Genomic DNA, 16,734 nt, shown 5'->3' on the forward strand with positions numbered 1-16,734 from the left:
TGTACAAGGGATCATAATACAGATCATTGTACAAGGGATCAAAATACAGATCATTGTACAAGGGATCATAATACAGATCATTGTACAAGGGATCATAAGACAAATCATAATACAAGGGATCATAATACAGATCATTGTACAAGGGATCATAATACAGATCATTGTACAAGGGATCAAAATACAGATCATTGTACAAGGGATCATAATACAGATCATTGTACAAGGGATCATAAGACAAATCATAATACAAGGGATCATAATACAGATCATTGTACAAGGGATCATAATACAGATCATTGTACAAGGGATCATAATACAGATCATTGTACAAGGGATCATAAGACAAATAATAGTACAAGGGATCAAAATACAGGAGATTATTGTACAAGGGATCATTGTACAGGAGATCGTTGTACAAGGGATCATTGTACAGGAGATCATTGTACAAGGGATCATTGTACAGGAGATCATCATACAGGAGATTATTTTACAAGGGATCATTGTACAGGAGATCACTGTACAAGGGATCATTGTACAGGAGATCATTGTACAAGGGATCATTGTACAGGAGATAATCAAACAGGAGATTATTGCACAAGGGATCATTGTACAGGAGATCATTGTACAGGAGATCATTGTACAAGGGATCATTGTACAGGAGATCATCATACAGGAGATTATTTTACAAGGGATCATTGTACAGGAGATCACTGTACAAGGGATCATTGTACAGGAGATTATTGTACAGGAGATCATCAAACAGGAGATTATTGCACAAGGGATCATTGTACAGGAGATCATTGTACAAGGGATCATTGTACAGGAGATCATTGTCCAAGGGATCATTGTACAGGAGATCATCATACAGGAGATTATTGTACAGGAGATTACTGTACAGGAGATCATTGAACAAGGGATCATTGTACAGGAGATGATCATACAGGAGATCATTGTACAGGAGATGATCATACAGGAGATCATTGTACAGGAGATCATTGAACAGTGATAAACTACACAACATGTCGGGTTCATCAAAAGATGAAAGAATATCTGTGAATTCATACAGGCTTGAGATCCAATCCAAAATATATCACACATGGAAAACATACAATAGGGTGCAATGAATACCACTTTCTCCAACAAACCAGAAGCTCTGTTGAAGTCTGATTCAAGCACCTGGCATGTGCAGTACCAGAGCTGCTGCAGTGTAATTGGCTAACAAGCTTCAGCTCAATAAAACTGTCACAGAATCTAATTAAGACAGACATAAAGCAAGCACATTCTGGTCTGTTGCACCCCTGGCCTAGCTAGACTCTGAAGGATGAGACCAGTGTCTTTCTACTTGTACATCCTAGACACACTTCAGGTTTATAGCCGTTTTATTCCCTTGATGCTTGTCACTTCGTTTGAAAAACAGTGTGGAATGGCATTCTTTGACACTCCTTCCCAGCCAATGCTTCCATTACTTGAGTCAATTTTTGTAGTGAGTCAGTGGAAACTATTGCTTAATGAAGCATCTGTTTAAAGCAAATGTTCAAACTTACAAGATTCTTAAAAGTAACTTCCCCCCAAAACATCGCTATCCTTTCATAAAGAATTACATAGGAGATATTTGATATTTTTAAGATAAGATATTTTTATCTGTCATGACTTACAATGAACTTCTAAAAACTGAAGCCTCTTAAAACTGATGTATATGCATTTAATTCTTAAGCGTATTCCAAATAATGTTTTTAACCCAATGATTACAATTAGATCAAGAAGAAATTGAATAAAAGTTATTCTACATGAAGGACACCCTTTGTGAACATATTGTACCATTGCATTGTTTTGTATTTTGAGTTTCATTATTCATGCAAATACTGACCTTTATATTAGAAACATTAAATACCTTATTCATACGTGCCTCCTGGTAACCTTTAGTTCAACTGATGTATTTTTTACCAAATGTACCACAATGTTGTAGTTTGTTCTTTAACGTCGCACTCAGCAATATTCCAGCCATATGACAGCGGTCAGTAAATAATCAAGTCTGGACCAGACAATCTAGTAAATGATATCATGAGCATTGATCTACGCAATTGGGATATGATGACATGCATCAACCAAGTCAGCGAGCCTGACCACCCAATGCCGTCAGCCACAATGTACACTAACAGATACTAAAGTCTAATCACTTGGCTTGAGCAAGGCTGACAATGAAAGGGGCACCTATCAAACCAACAACCTCTTAAGCAGACAGTATAAGAGTTAGTCGTTGGTAATGTGCCACAAGAATCAAGCTAGTAAACAAGAGAACAATCCCACCCTCTAGGCAATTCATTCCATAAAACAAACACTCAATGTCCAACAGACCACCTTCATTTCTCCATATCATCACACCTAGACAGGTACTCTTTTAGTCTGGCTCAAGGCAGGACAAAACCTAGGGATTCAACAAGACAAAGACTCCGTCTAACACAACCGTCTAACACAACCGGAGTGGGTTCACTTGATTGACAAAACCTGTGAAAAACAATAGCCCCACACAATGCTGTGCAGTCCTGCTGAACTGCCGTGAGCACGGGAGACATGTGGTTGATGTTAACACCGTTTCCTGACTTGGGGCCTGTGCGGGCCTCAGCTAATGCATGTGCAAGCTTCCTGAATATTTCATAACCATTTACATACTTCCAGTCATCATAATCCCTGAATAAATTGCTAAACCAATTTTGAAATTAAAAAGTGTATTGAATAGAGCATCAGAACATAGTATCTGTTTTGTAGATGGCTAAATTTGCAACAGAATTCTGTATTGAGCGTTCTTATGCCTATGCTGTGTTCTTCAATCAGTATCAAGAGATAAACATGGACAACAGAATTCTCCCAACGTTCTTTGATAGATGGGAGCCAATGTAACAGTACGTAATTTTATGTAGGAAACATTTATAATGATTCAACCAGATCAATACAACCCATTTTTTATATAAAGTCACACCCATAGTATCATCTTTCAAACAGTATAGCTTTTAGGAGCAGGGCACATAATGTAGCGAGAAGTGGGATTACATCACAATGCATCAAGACTCAATAATTGATACTTGTGTACTACCAGTGAAATCTATAACAGAAGACATGATTTGTTCAGCAAGTAGTAGTTAGGAAGGGTGGCAGCTGTTGTTTGAGGTTCAGGGATGGGCACATTCTATTTTCTAAGCATATTCATCACGTTAACATATGAAAACATTCCATTTCATTACTATTAAACTTCAATTATCAATGAAATTATATAATGCACAAAATAACATTCACTCACTTAATAGTGGCTATTTTGGCTACTCATCCACTCACTCACTCCGCCACTTGATCCGGTGTAGAATAGGTCTTCAACAACCCATGCTTGCCGTAAAAGGTGACTATGCTTGTCGTAAAAGGCAAGAAACTGGATCGTGTGGTCAGGCTTGCTGACTTGGTTGATGCATGTCATCAATCCCATATGCGTGGATCGATGCTCATGATATTAATCACTGGATTGTCTGGTCCAGACTCATTTATTTACAGACCATCGTCATATAGCTGGAATACTGCTGAGTGTGGAGTTAAACAACAAACCCAAACAAAAAAAACGTATCCACTTGCTCGCCCACTCACTCACTCAACACACCGCATCACCATCATCGCCAGCACTGAGGATGATCTGATGTCTCTGGCACCACCAGTGTTTGTTTAACACAGGTATGCTCCATCCTCAAGCAGTGCTTAAATCATCATCCAACATCATCACTACCCAGTCTAATTCTGGACAAAAACAACACACTTTCACCATGTTCACATACAGACATTTCTTTCCCTCCAATCTCTGCATACTTCCTCACACCGCTGTCATTTAAAACACACACCAACCCCAATAACCTACATATCTACTGCCACAAAACACACGGACCTAAACAAGCAAGAAGACAAGGTCCTCGATATCTCCTGCCCTATCAAATATGTGCACAAGGACGGTATGTCATACATCTCTCTATACAAAAAAATTAATCCTAGAGCTTGTGAGAACAACTGACATAATAACTGATTACCAATGTCAAATACAGAGCAGTTTGTCCAGTACAGTCAAGTCCAGTCCAGTTTCCGAAGCATTATTCATAATGAGAAGCTTAGGAAACAACACGTGAAGGATGGACAGACAGGACCCGCTGACGGACCCACTGATGAACCAACAGATGCAGTTTCTATATCCCCTCCAAAAACTTCAGTTTAGGCAGGGAATAATATAACCGGTTATTAATAGAGTGGTTGGTTTGTTGTTTTACGACGCACTCTGCAATATGCCAGCTATATGAAGGAGGTCTGTAAATAATTGAGTCTGGACCAGACAATCCAGTGATTAATATCATGAGCATCGATCCACGCAATTGGGATCGAAGACATGCATCAACCAAGTCAGCGAGTCTGACCACCCGATCCCGTTAGTCGCCTTTTACTACAAGCATAGTCGCCTATTAATAGAGTGAGTGAGAGAGTTACTGAGTATGGTTTTACGCAGCTTTTTTCAATATTCCATCAACATCACAATGGGGGGGACACCGCTTCACACATTGTATCTAAGTGGGGAATCAAACCCGGGCCTTCACCATTGCTTAAACAACTTGGATATAGGAACAGCATTGTTGTCAAACAACGATACAGATAATTTGACAGAAATGTGAGCAATTCATATCCTTTGATGAAAACAGTCATACACTCACATTAAATACCTCCTACCTCCTATGTTAATCACCAACACCTCCCAACCAATTTCCCTACATGATGTACTTCCACGACAAACTCTTCTCATTAACCATCTGTTGATCTGTTAGACTTCTTATGAAATGTATATGACTACCAACCCCACATACGCAGCCTCTGGTATATATCCTGTAATTATCCCAATCAGTGTCAAACGTGCAACACCATCTTCAAGGAAGGGAGCTCAACGTTTTCTCCCACAAAAAAACACTCCACGTGCAGCCAGTCCTGCAACTGTTTCAATAGTCAGTTTAATAAGGGTAATTATGTTCACACCTTCACACATAGAGTGCGAGTGCAGACAGGTCAAGCATCACAGCACTGTTCTATCAGCATTGCATACTGACAGTTTACATCAGCCTCCCTTCGGCTCAGACAGCCAATCAACATTCATCATGATGTGCAAGAGTGTCAGTCTTCCGACTTGACATCAGTGCACTTGGGTTGTACATCATCAGATACTTTTAAGAATAAAGGATTTGTTGCCAAAAAGTGATGCACTGGTTGCATGCCACATTCAGCAGAGTACCAGCTAATTGGACCAGACAATCCTGTGACTGATATCATGAGTATCAACCAATCGGAACATGATGCCATGCAATCAGCCAAGTCAACAAGTCTGTCCACCATTCCTGGGGTCACCCGTGAAGATTCCGGGGTAGAATAGGTCTTCAGGAACCCATGCTTGCCATAAAAGCTGACTATGCTTGTCGTAAAAGACGACTAACGGGATCGGGTAGTCAGGCTCGCTGACTTGGTTGATAAATGTCATCGATCCCAATTGCGCGATTCGATGCTCACGATATCAATCACTGGATTGTCTGGTCAAGACTCGATTATTTATAGACCGCCGTCATGTAGCTGGAATATTGCTGAGTATTACAAACCAACCAACCAACCAACTAACCTTCCTGGGGGTCCCACATTCTTACCCAGCATCCCCAAAGCTCAGACAATGTACAGAGTACAAAGAGCATATATAGTTTTGATGACTGGGATGATACACCCAAGCTTAATTTCATGTTAGGATGCAGCTTTATCTAGACTTGTACAATTCTCTAAAGAAATGATTATTAGTTTAAATCAAAAACATAAGGGAAATGATATTATGTCTAAATAATAATTCCTTTTTAAATAATATTAACAAGTTGCACCTATAAAAGACTGGCATCCTTCTATTGAGGGCTTGTCTAGATATGACTATCATAAGGATAGAATGACACTACGTCCATGGACGTATCCTGCAGTACAGACGTGGAGCAAGGCTAAGCTTGATCTAAAAGGGGTATTTTTCCCAAAGCTGGGTTGGAGGTGAGGGGAGAATGGAGAGTCCGGTGGGACATGGTTTTCATGACGTCATCAGCGTTTAACAATGTTTCAAGCGGGTCTTCGAGTGAGTGAGTGAGTGATTATGGTTTAACGCCGCTTTTAGCAATATTCCAGCAATATTCCAGCAATATCACGGCGGGGGACACCACAAATGGGCTTCACACATTGTACCCATGTCGGGAATCGAACCCGGGTCTTCGGCGTGACGAGCGAACGCTTTAACCACTAGGCTATCCGACCGCCCCAGCGTGTCTTCGACATCTAGAAACAAGGACATCATTATCTGCAGCACACATCAAGTTCTTCAATGTTCCTAACGCAGCGTACAATACTACATGGTGGAATGAGATGCATAGTTGCAGTGTATAGATGGAGCATTCTCCCATTGGCCATATCTCCCATCTGTCATACCACAAATGTTAAGGTAGATTTATGGCTGAGTCCCTGCTACCTATCTGTACTTAGAATGTCCCTGTAATCAGTAGACAAGGAACAGTCATGACTTCCTGATGGTCGAAGAAAATTGTTTAATGTTAAATATAGAAACCAAAATTTTATCTTTATAGGAAAATGTCAACTGTCTGATAACTCTAGGCCTGTCACACTAGGGAATCATTGTGAATAATACAAACTATAACATTCATTATCATACCTCCATGTCAGAATGATGAGTGAGTGAGTATGGTTTTACGCCGCTTTTAGCAATATTCCAGCAATATCCTGGCATGGGACACCAGAAATGGGCTTCACACATTGTACCCATGTCAGGAATCGAACCCATGTCTTCGGTATGATGAGCGAATGCTTTAACCACTAGGCTACCCGACCGCCCATCAGAATGATGAGATCTGATTGGTTCATGTGATCTTGATAAAAAACTATGTATCCCAACTTGGAGGGAAATTAATTTCTCGATGGGAGAACAAATACCTTATACCCAGTAACGAGCAGGTCAGGCTGAACATTGGTTTCTGAGTGGGAGAACAAATACCTTATACCCAGTAACGAGCAGCTCAGGCTGAACATTGGTTTCTGAGAGGGAGAACAAATACCTTATACCCCACTTCCAAGCAAAAGGCTGCACGCCCTAGTCAATGAAAGTCACGTGATCTAGTACCTCAGCTCAATCGAACAGCTATTTTCTATCAATTTTGAATTTGTTTTAATTCTGTTACAATGTCATATTAAAATATGTCAGTAGGAAATATTCGTTATTGTGTTGCAAGCCATGCATAACTATGTTACTAAGCCATATAATGTAACACAGCAGCTCCCTCCTGCTGTGGTATAACCCACACTATGACTGGTATGAGCAAAAACACAACATGCTGCAGTGATACCATGTGTAAATATGTGCAACTGCAAGGTAGACCTACAATGGAGAAAGAAAGTAGCACGACATCCATGACAGACTGACTAAGTGAATCCTTTCCTCTTCTGCTCTCTACAGTTCATCACAAAATGTTTGACACCACGGCAACAGTCTCACATATATGGCAACTTGTACACACAGGCAGTTTCACAATGACAATAGTCACACCAGGCCTTTAAATGAGGCATTTGTAAAGAAAGTAGGTGAAAGTAAACTGACAACTTTCTTGTGGCCTTTGTATACAGGCTCTCACTTCATTCATGTCCCTGTGTCAACAGTTAAGCAGGAACAAGCATGATGTAATATTACCATAATCTACACTGAGACAGTCTATGGGCTTTGTGTTCAATATAGTCAGCTTAAGACCCAAGTCTTTCTCCTGTCATTGCCTGGGGCAGGTTGAGTTAGGTCATATGCACAATATCAGATGTACACAAGGAAATATACAGGTCAACATGGAGTGTCTATGCTCCTTCTCTGGCAAGATATAACAGTGTTAAACATCACTATAGTTCGTCTTCAGAGGATTATTTCAGAAAAGTCAAATTACTGTCCTATTGAAATGTTATCAGTCTTGCATTCATTGGGTTGGGTCCGTTTCAAACATCGCTTCTTTATATAATTGAAGGGAGTATGATTTGACAGAGGTCCCTTGACCACTGCATTTCACCCTTGACAGAAATATGGACACAGTTGTGCACAAGAACCTGACTAAGGTCCTTAAAGTCTATAAATCTAACCAAGAATTAATCTACATGCAATCAATCATCATGATCAATATCTACCATTGGCTGGGATTCCGTGCAGCTGACTGGTCAGCTGGCATCACAATGTCCAATAACACATATATCAGTGAGGTATTTAATAACCAACTTATCACGTGTCACATGTCATATCACTGATACACCTGTTTGAGTTTGAATCCGTTTCCGTTCCGGAGCTGGTCAACTGGTATCACCATGTCCAATAACACATATATCAGTGAGGTATTTAATAACCAACTTATCACGTGTCACATGTCATATCACTGATACACCTGTTTGAGTTTGAATCCGTTTCCGTTCAGGAGCTGGTCAACTGGTATCACCATGTCCAATAACACATAACTATCTGTCATATGGTAGATGACTTCTATCTGAGCTCATCTGCCTTTCCATCTGTATTTCCATGTAATATATGATGAACGAGGTTTCACTTCTTGAACAATCTGACATCAAATATCCATAAATCACTTTTCTTTATGTCTCCATTTCACCACCAGAAATGTCCCAGGCCAAAGAGGCAAAACCCTTGTGTAGAGATAAATCCTTGAACTGTTTTCCTCCACATCCAGAAACAGACACTTTGTTGGTCAAGTAAGTCCTCACACCCCTGACCAGCAGTGTTGCCAAGTGGCCACACCCAGGCTAATGGACAGTTCTTCCTTCTTGTGTTTGTATCACTGATCCTCCTACACACATCTACACACACCTACACATGTGTGTTGGTCAGCCCTGTACTTCCTTGACCTGTACACACACGCCGTGATCACACAGAGACCGCTATCTGAAGACAAGTGAGTAATACATACAGTAATAGGTCAGCAATGCAACCGATGTACCTTACATATTCCAAGAAGCACCAGTTGTTGCCAAGAATGTCGGAATACGCACCTCAGCATCAACCAGTGGCAGAAATAATACCCTTGCAACTCCTATGGCTGTCTAAATAAAGCTGAGTTACACATAATTGGCATGTACATGCCATGGAGGCATCTTGGTGTGGTAATGAGGAAAATGATGAAGTCGGAGAAATGCCTGGATATATCCCCATCAAATCATGCAGTGTCTCCGCTTATTTGCCAGCAAAAGGGCATTTAGGTTTGTCTCTCTACCCGAGTATGTAACGGAATCAAGAACTGGTCAGACAACTGTCTGCATCATCTTGGGTATAAATAACTCTGTGGTCAAAATGACTGTCCATGTACAGTTCCTGTCAATATAGGGTATCACAGATCCACTACACGACTGTCCATGTACAGTACCTGTCAATATAGGGTATCACAATTCCACTACACGACTGTCCATGTACAGTACCTGTCAACATAGGGTATCACAGATCCACTACACGACTGTCCATGTACAGTAACTGTCAATATAGGGTATCACAGATCCACTACACGACTGTCCATGTACAGTACCTGTCAATATAGGGTATCACAGATCCACTACACGACTGTCCATGTACAGTACCTGTCAATATAGGGTATCACAGATCCACTACACGACTGTCCATGTACAGTACCTGTCAATATAGGGTATCACAGATCCACTACACCACTGTCCATGTACAGTACCTGTCAACATAGGGTATCACAGATCCACTACATGACTGTCCATGTACAGTACCTGTCAATATAGGGTATCACAGATCCACTACACGACTGTCCATGTACAGTACCTGTCACACGTGGGTATCACACATCCACTACACCACTGTCAAGTACAGTACCTGTCACACGAGGGAATCACAGATCAACTTCTATGACCATCCACTGTGTTAGTCCAACAGCAAGGGCACTTACACACTCACAACAATAATAACAAGAATTAATGGTCAGTTAATCAGCACTATCCAAGAATCACCTGTTCACATGAATACAAAATTCAATTTATATATATCCTTATGTAATATAAATATAAATGATAGAAATTCTCAATACAGAAAAGGGTTTTTCTGTTGATCCACTGAGTGCAACAAAAGTGCAACAATGACAGAAAGTAAGTCAATCAATCAGTGATTACTATCCCAGAATTACCTGTCGACATTACAAGGGTACAACTCAGATTCTAAAAACAGGCAAGGGTTTGTCTGTTCGTCCACTAAACACAGCAAGCGCATTTACACAGACACTCAATAATAACAGAAAGTTAGTCAATCAATCAGTGATCACTATCCAGGATTACCTTTCCACACGGCAAGGGTACAACGCCGATTCACCACACTGGAGGAGGGCATTACTCTACTGACCACAGCACAGGCACTTCCACAGATCCACAATCATAACACAGGGTTGGTCAACTGACCCTGTGGTCACAGTGACCGAGAGTGGACTCTACCTGTCCACCCGACCAGCACACATACAGAACCCCAGTCTCCAGCTGGGCTGATCTCAATCTTTATGACCCGTTATGTCAGTAACAAAGATGCTATCGGGGTGTGAGAGGTGTAATGAGAGGGAGGGAGATCCCTGGAGAGGGTGACATGGCCACATTAGCACCTGGACCACGGCCCTGTCACTGGCTCGCCTCCATAATGAGCACTTTGTGAACTTTATCACATCAGCAGATAACCCAACATCAGTATCCAATGATAAGAGGCATGCAGTACTTACAAATCAAGACTGGCACTCGAAATGACCAGCGTCATACCTGGCCTGGACACACATGCACTTCCTCAGCATAATGAGCTGGGAGCAGGTAGATGACTGTTGCCTGCATGGTCAGTCTGTTCAGCCTGTCACCCCTGGTCCACCAGCCAGCCACAATACCCCTGCCCCCAGGCCACCTTAACCACAGGGACAGCTTAACCACCAGCTAATTGTAAGAAGGTAATACCTCGTTAAGCATCCCTCCATCTACCAGCCAGATTTAGTCCTGCTCGTCTTGCCAGCCCCAGAATCCGTCGGTCACAGCCGATTGATCAATCAACCTACTGCACATGCCTGCAACACTGATTGAGTGATTGGCTGGCCAGAGTTGTCTGCCCCTACTGCCTCAGGAGCTCACCTCACCTGTGATCAATTTTCTCTAACTGGGTCAGTCGCAGATAATCCTGGTCATTGATTTAGTCTTACTTTGGTTTCATTTGACTTTCCCCTGAAATGACGCTTGCTGTTTTCTCTGTAATGCATACACATGCCAAATGGCTTGATGCCTTGATAGGTCAGTGGCCTCCTTATGCTAATGGTATTGTTTTTCCTATGTGCACATTTCGCATGCATTAATTATGTCACCAGATGTAAATGATTTTCCCTCTGTTGACATTTTGTAACAAATATATTTGTGTCAGAAATCTTTTGTAAATTCCACATACTTATAAAATGAGAATAATATAGTAAAATATTATATTCATATAGTTAACATCAAGCTTTAGAACATTTGACCACAAAACAGAATAAAGGCACAAATAAGATATAAACCGATTGTCCTCAATGTCTGATCGATACACAATGGCAATCCCCTTGTTCATAACTAACTATAATCACCAGTTATTCCTGAACCATTTATGTTAGCCCTCATGTAGATTCCGGGGAAGATGAGGTCCCTTGTGTCTCATGCTTTCACAGCCTTAGATATTTGGTGTTGGTTTTGTTTTTAAGACTAGTCCATCCCTGAATTTGTCCAACCCTTCATTAATCCATGCCATTATTCCTTCCATCTCACTCCCTCCACCCTAACTCCATTTCTCTCATTTCATCCATCACAACATCTCTCCCTCCCTCCCTCCCTCAATCCCTCACTAACCTCATCCCTACCCTCCACCCCTCACACACTCCATTCCCACCCTCCCTCTATCTCTCATTCCCTCGCTCATTCCATTCCCACCCTCCCTCTATCTCTCATTCCCTCGCTCATTCCATTCCTACCCTCCCTCTATCTCTCATTCCCTCGCTCATTCCATTCCTACCCTTCCTCTATCTCTCATTCCCTCGCTCATTCCATTCCCACCCTCCCTCTATCTCTCATTCCCTCGCTCATTCCATTCCCACCCTCCCTCTATCTCTCATTCCCTCGCTCATTCCATTCCTACCCTTCCTCTATCTCTCATTCCCTCGCTCATTCCATTCTTACCCTTCCCCTATCTCTCATTCCCTCGCTCATTCCATTCCTACCCTTCCTCTATCTCTCATTCCCTTGCTCATTCCATTCCTACCCTTCCTCTATCTCTCATTCCCTCGCTCATTCCATTCCTACCCTTCCTCTATCTCTCATTCCCTCGCTCATTCCATTCCCACCCTCCCTCTATCACTCATTCCCTTGCTCATTCCATTCCTACCCTTCCTCTATCTCTCATTCCCTCGCTCATTCCATTCCTACCCTTCCTCTATCTCTCATTCCCTCGCTCATTCCATTTCCACCCTTCCTCTATCTCTCATTCCCTCGCTCATTCCATTCCTACCCTTCCTCTATCTCTCATTCCCTCGCTCATTCCATTCCCACCCTCCCTCTATCTCTCATTCCCTCGCTCATTCCATTCCCACCCTTCCTCCCTCCATCTCTCACTCCCTCACTCACTCCATCCCATCCTCTCTCTATCTCTCATTCCCTCGCTCATTCCATTCCTACCCTTCCTCCCTCCATCTTTCACTCTCTCACTTAATCCATCCTGTCTTCCCTCTTTCACTCCCTCACTCAATCCATCCTGTCTTCCCTCTATCTTTCACTCCCTCACTCAATCCATCCCCACCCTCCCTCCATCTCTCATTCCCTCGCTCATTCCATTCCCACCCTTCTTCCCTCCATCTTTCACTCCCTCACTCAATCCATCCCATCCTCCTTCTCTCACTCCCTCACTCACTCCATCCCATCTTCTATCTCTCATTCCCTCGCTCATTCCATTCCTACCCTTCCTCCCTCCATCTCTCACTCCCTCACTCAATCCATCCCGTCCTCCCTCTATCTCTCACTTCTTCACTCAATCCATCCTGTCCTCCATCTTTCTCTCACTCCCTCACTCACTCCATCCCATCCTCTCTCTATCTCCCTCACTCACTCCATCACTACCCTCCTTTCATGTCTCCATCCATCTCACTCACTCACTCCATGTCTCCATCCACTTCACTCACTCACTCCATGTCTCCATCCCTAACTCCTTCAATTCTTCCATGTCTCCATCTCCCTCACTCACTCCACCCCTACCCTCACATCCCTTCAATGTTAAGCTTGCTGGGAAAACATTTTCTGGCTACAATGAAATCAAATGTTTGAAAAAACACATGTTGAAATGGAGTTATTCTCCTCAAAAAGCAGATACCTCATTACCATGGAAACATACCACCATCACACATCTCGTTGTGACGTAAATTGCCCGGAAAAGGGATCAGCCTGATATATGTTAATAACATTTGTCGACAAAAACTCCCAAATCAAGTTGCCAAAATATAAGAAAACTAATAACTTGTCTGTCAATACAAATGCAATAAATTGAAAACAAGAACCCCTTTTTTCTAGAACACGAACCTGCCGTCAAGTATCATTTATGCTGGCACTCCTTCATTATCTCTTGTTTGTTGGACCAAAAATGGCCTCCATTGATCACCAATACTTATGTTACCAACTACTTTGCCGATGAACATAGACTTCGTTGTCCATCTGTCATTTAATGTATGCGTCTTCACGTCCACTAACCTCGTCACTGTGTTTACATACCGCCTGTACTGTCTGAGAATCAATATTCATGGAGGACTTATAATTTGCTTAGGTGTTGGCATAAATGTACATGCTAGTAGACATAGGACCACATGTTCACCGTGTGATTAGGGCATGTGTAGACTGACCACACCCATTTATAGATAGGGCTGATATGCTAAACAATGTAGCGCTGATAATGGATACACACTACAGCGATACAAACTAACAGTTTTTGTCCACTAGGCCTTATAATGATAACATGTAGCAAAACCTTTGAAATGGGCAAATTTCTACTAGTCCTTAGGATACCTTTACTACTGGGTAGTTTGGTAAGGACTACAGCACTGGTGCCAATTTCTATTGCTGCATTGTGGGGTTGATGTGTACCAAGGATATGTGAGACTCTTCACTGGATATTGACTCACATGACATGGTGACATGAAATGGGGTTTAACGCTGCATTCAAGATCATTTCACTTTTATAGACATGTGCATGTGTGTGCGTGCATGTGTGTGCATGCATGTACTAGTCTGTACTTATGCCGGAATTATACTGAGTTACCATGTGCAATCTAACATGGATACCCCACACAGTATACTAAGATCACTATGTGGAAGAAGGTGCAGGATATAGCAGCCATATTCACGGAGTACAGAGACTAGGGAGAGTTATCACAATCTTAGTGCTAAGATCACTTTGTGGAAGAAGGTGTAGAATATAGCAGCCATATTCACAGAGTACAGAGACTAGGGAGAGTTATCACAATCTTAGTGCTAAGATCACTATGTGGAGGAAGGTGCAGAATATAGCAGCCATATTCACGGAGTACAGAGACTAGGGAGAGTTATCACAATCTTAGTGCTAAGATCACTTTGTGGAAGAAGGTGTAGAATATAGCAGCCATATTCACGGAGTACAGAGACTTGGGAGAGTTATCACAATCTTAGTGCTAAGATCACTTTGTGGAGGAAGATGCAGAATATAGCAGCTATATTCACGGAGTACAGAGACTAGGGAGAGTTATCACAATCTTAGTGCTAAGATCACTATGTGGAAGAAGGTGCAGAATATAGCAGGTATATTCACTGAGTACAGAGACTAGGGAGAGTTATCACAATCTTAGTGCTAAGATCACTTTGTGGAGGAAGGTGCAGAATATAGCAGCCATATTCACGGAGTACAGAGACTGGGGAAAGTTATGACAATCTTAGTGCTAAGATCACTTTATGAAGGTTCAGGACAGAGCAGTAGCAGTGACTCACTGCTCACTTCCTGCAGCCTGGGCATACCATGTTCATTAATTACACTAATTGCTTATTAAAACCTGCTACATGTGATACTGATTACCACATAAGATGAGAGTGAATCATAAAACGATGATATAAATGTGTTATATCATACTGACAAGCGTGCAGCAGCTGTTAAAGTTAATTAAAACTGCTGTCGATACAAACGTTAAAAATTTAACATGTAATAAATCTGGTTATTGCTTGACCATCTGATGTCCTATTTTGTTATTACTCCTCACCAGGCCTACCAATGAAAACTCAGAGACTGCAACGAAAAAAGGTCATATGTCTACAATACAGGAACGTAACTAAAAACTAAGGAACAGCATCACAAATCTGAAAGCATGTTGCCGAAAACATGGAAACGGCAGCTCTCAAACACACAAACCGCAACCTTCCACACTAGGCATGGGCAGAACAAGAGAGGAGTTGACCATCATGTCAGGAGGATCAACAAACAGTGAGTAAATTTATATCTTACAGTGCTAATATAATAACACACATTTAGAATATTCTATATCAGCGCTGTAATAACCATGTGACATGACAGAAGCCTAACAACAGCTCCATGGTGGCGTTCACAACAGTGAGAAGAGTGTTACACTTTTAGCAATATTACTGTGATACAAAAGCTGGGGCCACAGAAAAGTGTTATATACACTGTATCCAGGTGGGGAATCGAACCCAGACCTTCAGCGTGTTGAGCGAACACTTCAACCACCAAGCTACCCTACAGACTGATTTTTCTTACAAGTTGCAAGCTGTACATCTGATACCTTTGACAACCAATTCCTCATTTTCCAAAGGGGTTCATGAAAAACCATTTACAATTAGGAAAATATGCCAAATTTGCAGAAACACATAAAAACTGTAGTAAACAAGTTATTGTTTCCGCTCACACAAAGCACCTTTTTTCTCGTTTCACTATTTGTACTGAACGGGTATACATTTCAGCGTACGTCATAAGACAAGAACTCGAGTATGTAAGAACACTAAAGCCTCGATATACCGGTGTCGTCGAGTCCAAGATCCCATCCCCGCATTCTCGGAAAGGGTAATACAGATATTTACTGCTGGTGATCCAATACGTGACACGTATGTTTGCAGTAAACCAAATGTAACCATCTGACAGAAACTGTGTTTTGTTTATCAGTGTTTTGTTATACCTCTATCAAGAATCTTGCAATTCCATTGGTTAATCTGTACCTTGTGACAAAACAATACATTTCAATGTAGACCAAGAAGTCATGTGACTGACACTGACCTCGAATATTGACTCATCACATGATCAGTATTGACCTGCAACATGATGAATATTGACTCGTTAACTAGAAAACAAGGTGGCATCTGGTAAGAAAGTTTTACGGTTGGCAGCTAAGGTACTGTAATGAAACAAAGGACGGCTTAAAGATTTCATAAACATTAAAGTGAATTTCAGTAAAACAAAACGAATAATTACTCTTGATGAGGTAAAATTGCAAAAACAAGGACCCTCAGACCCGACCCCTTTCACATTGTGTCCTCCATGCAATTTGTATATGGTATTTAAAAGTTAGTATGAATGAGCTTTGGATACCCAAA

The 16,734-nt window shown here is 41.6% G+C and overlaps 1 protein-coding gene across 7 annotated transcripts in view; it reads right to left on the bottom strand.

The window, feature by feature from the left end:
- LOC139453836 (rho guanine nucleotide exchange factor 28-like) overlaps positions 1–16,734 on the bottom strand; it is a 251,958-nt gene that overhangs the window by 50,188 nt on the left and 185,036 nt on the right. The gene's annotated exons all lie outside the window — the stretch shown is intronic.

The sequence above is a fragment of the Haliotis cracherodii genome, unplaced genomic scaffold (genome assembly GCF_022045235.1).
Source record: "Haliotis cracherodii isolate W230 unplaced genomic scaffold, xgHalCrac1.p SCAF_1, whole genome shotgun sequence".
In the NCBI taxonomy this organism is placed as follows: Eukaryota; Metazoa; Mollusca; class Gastropoda; order Lepetellida; family Haliotidae; genus Haliotis; species Haliotis cracherodii.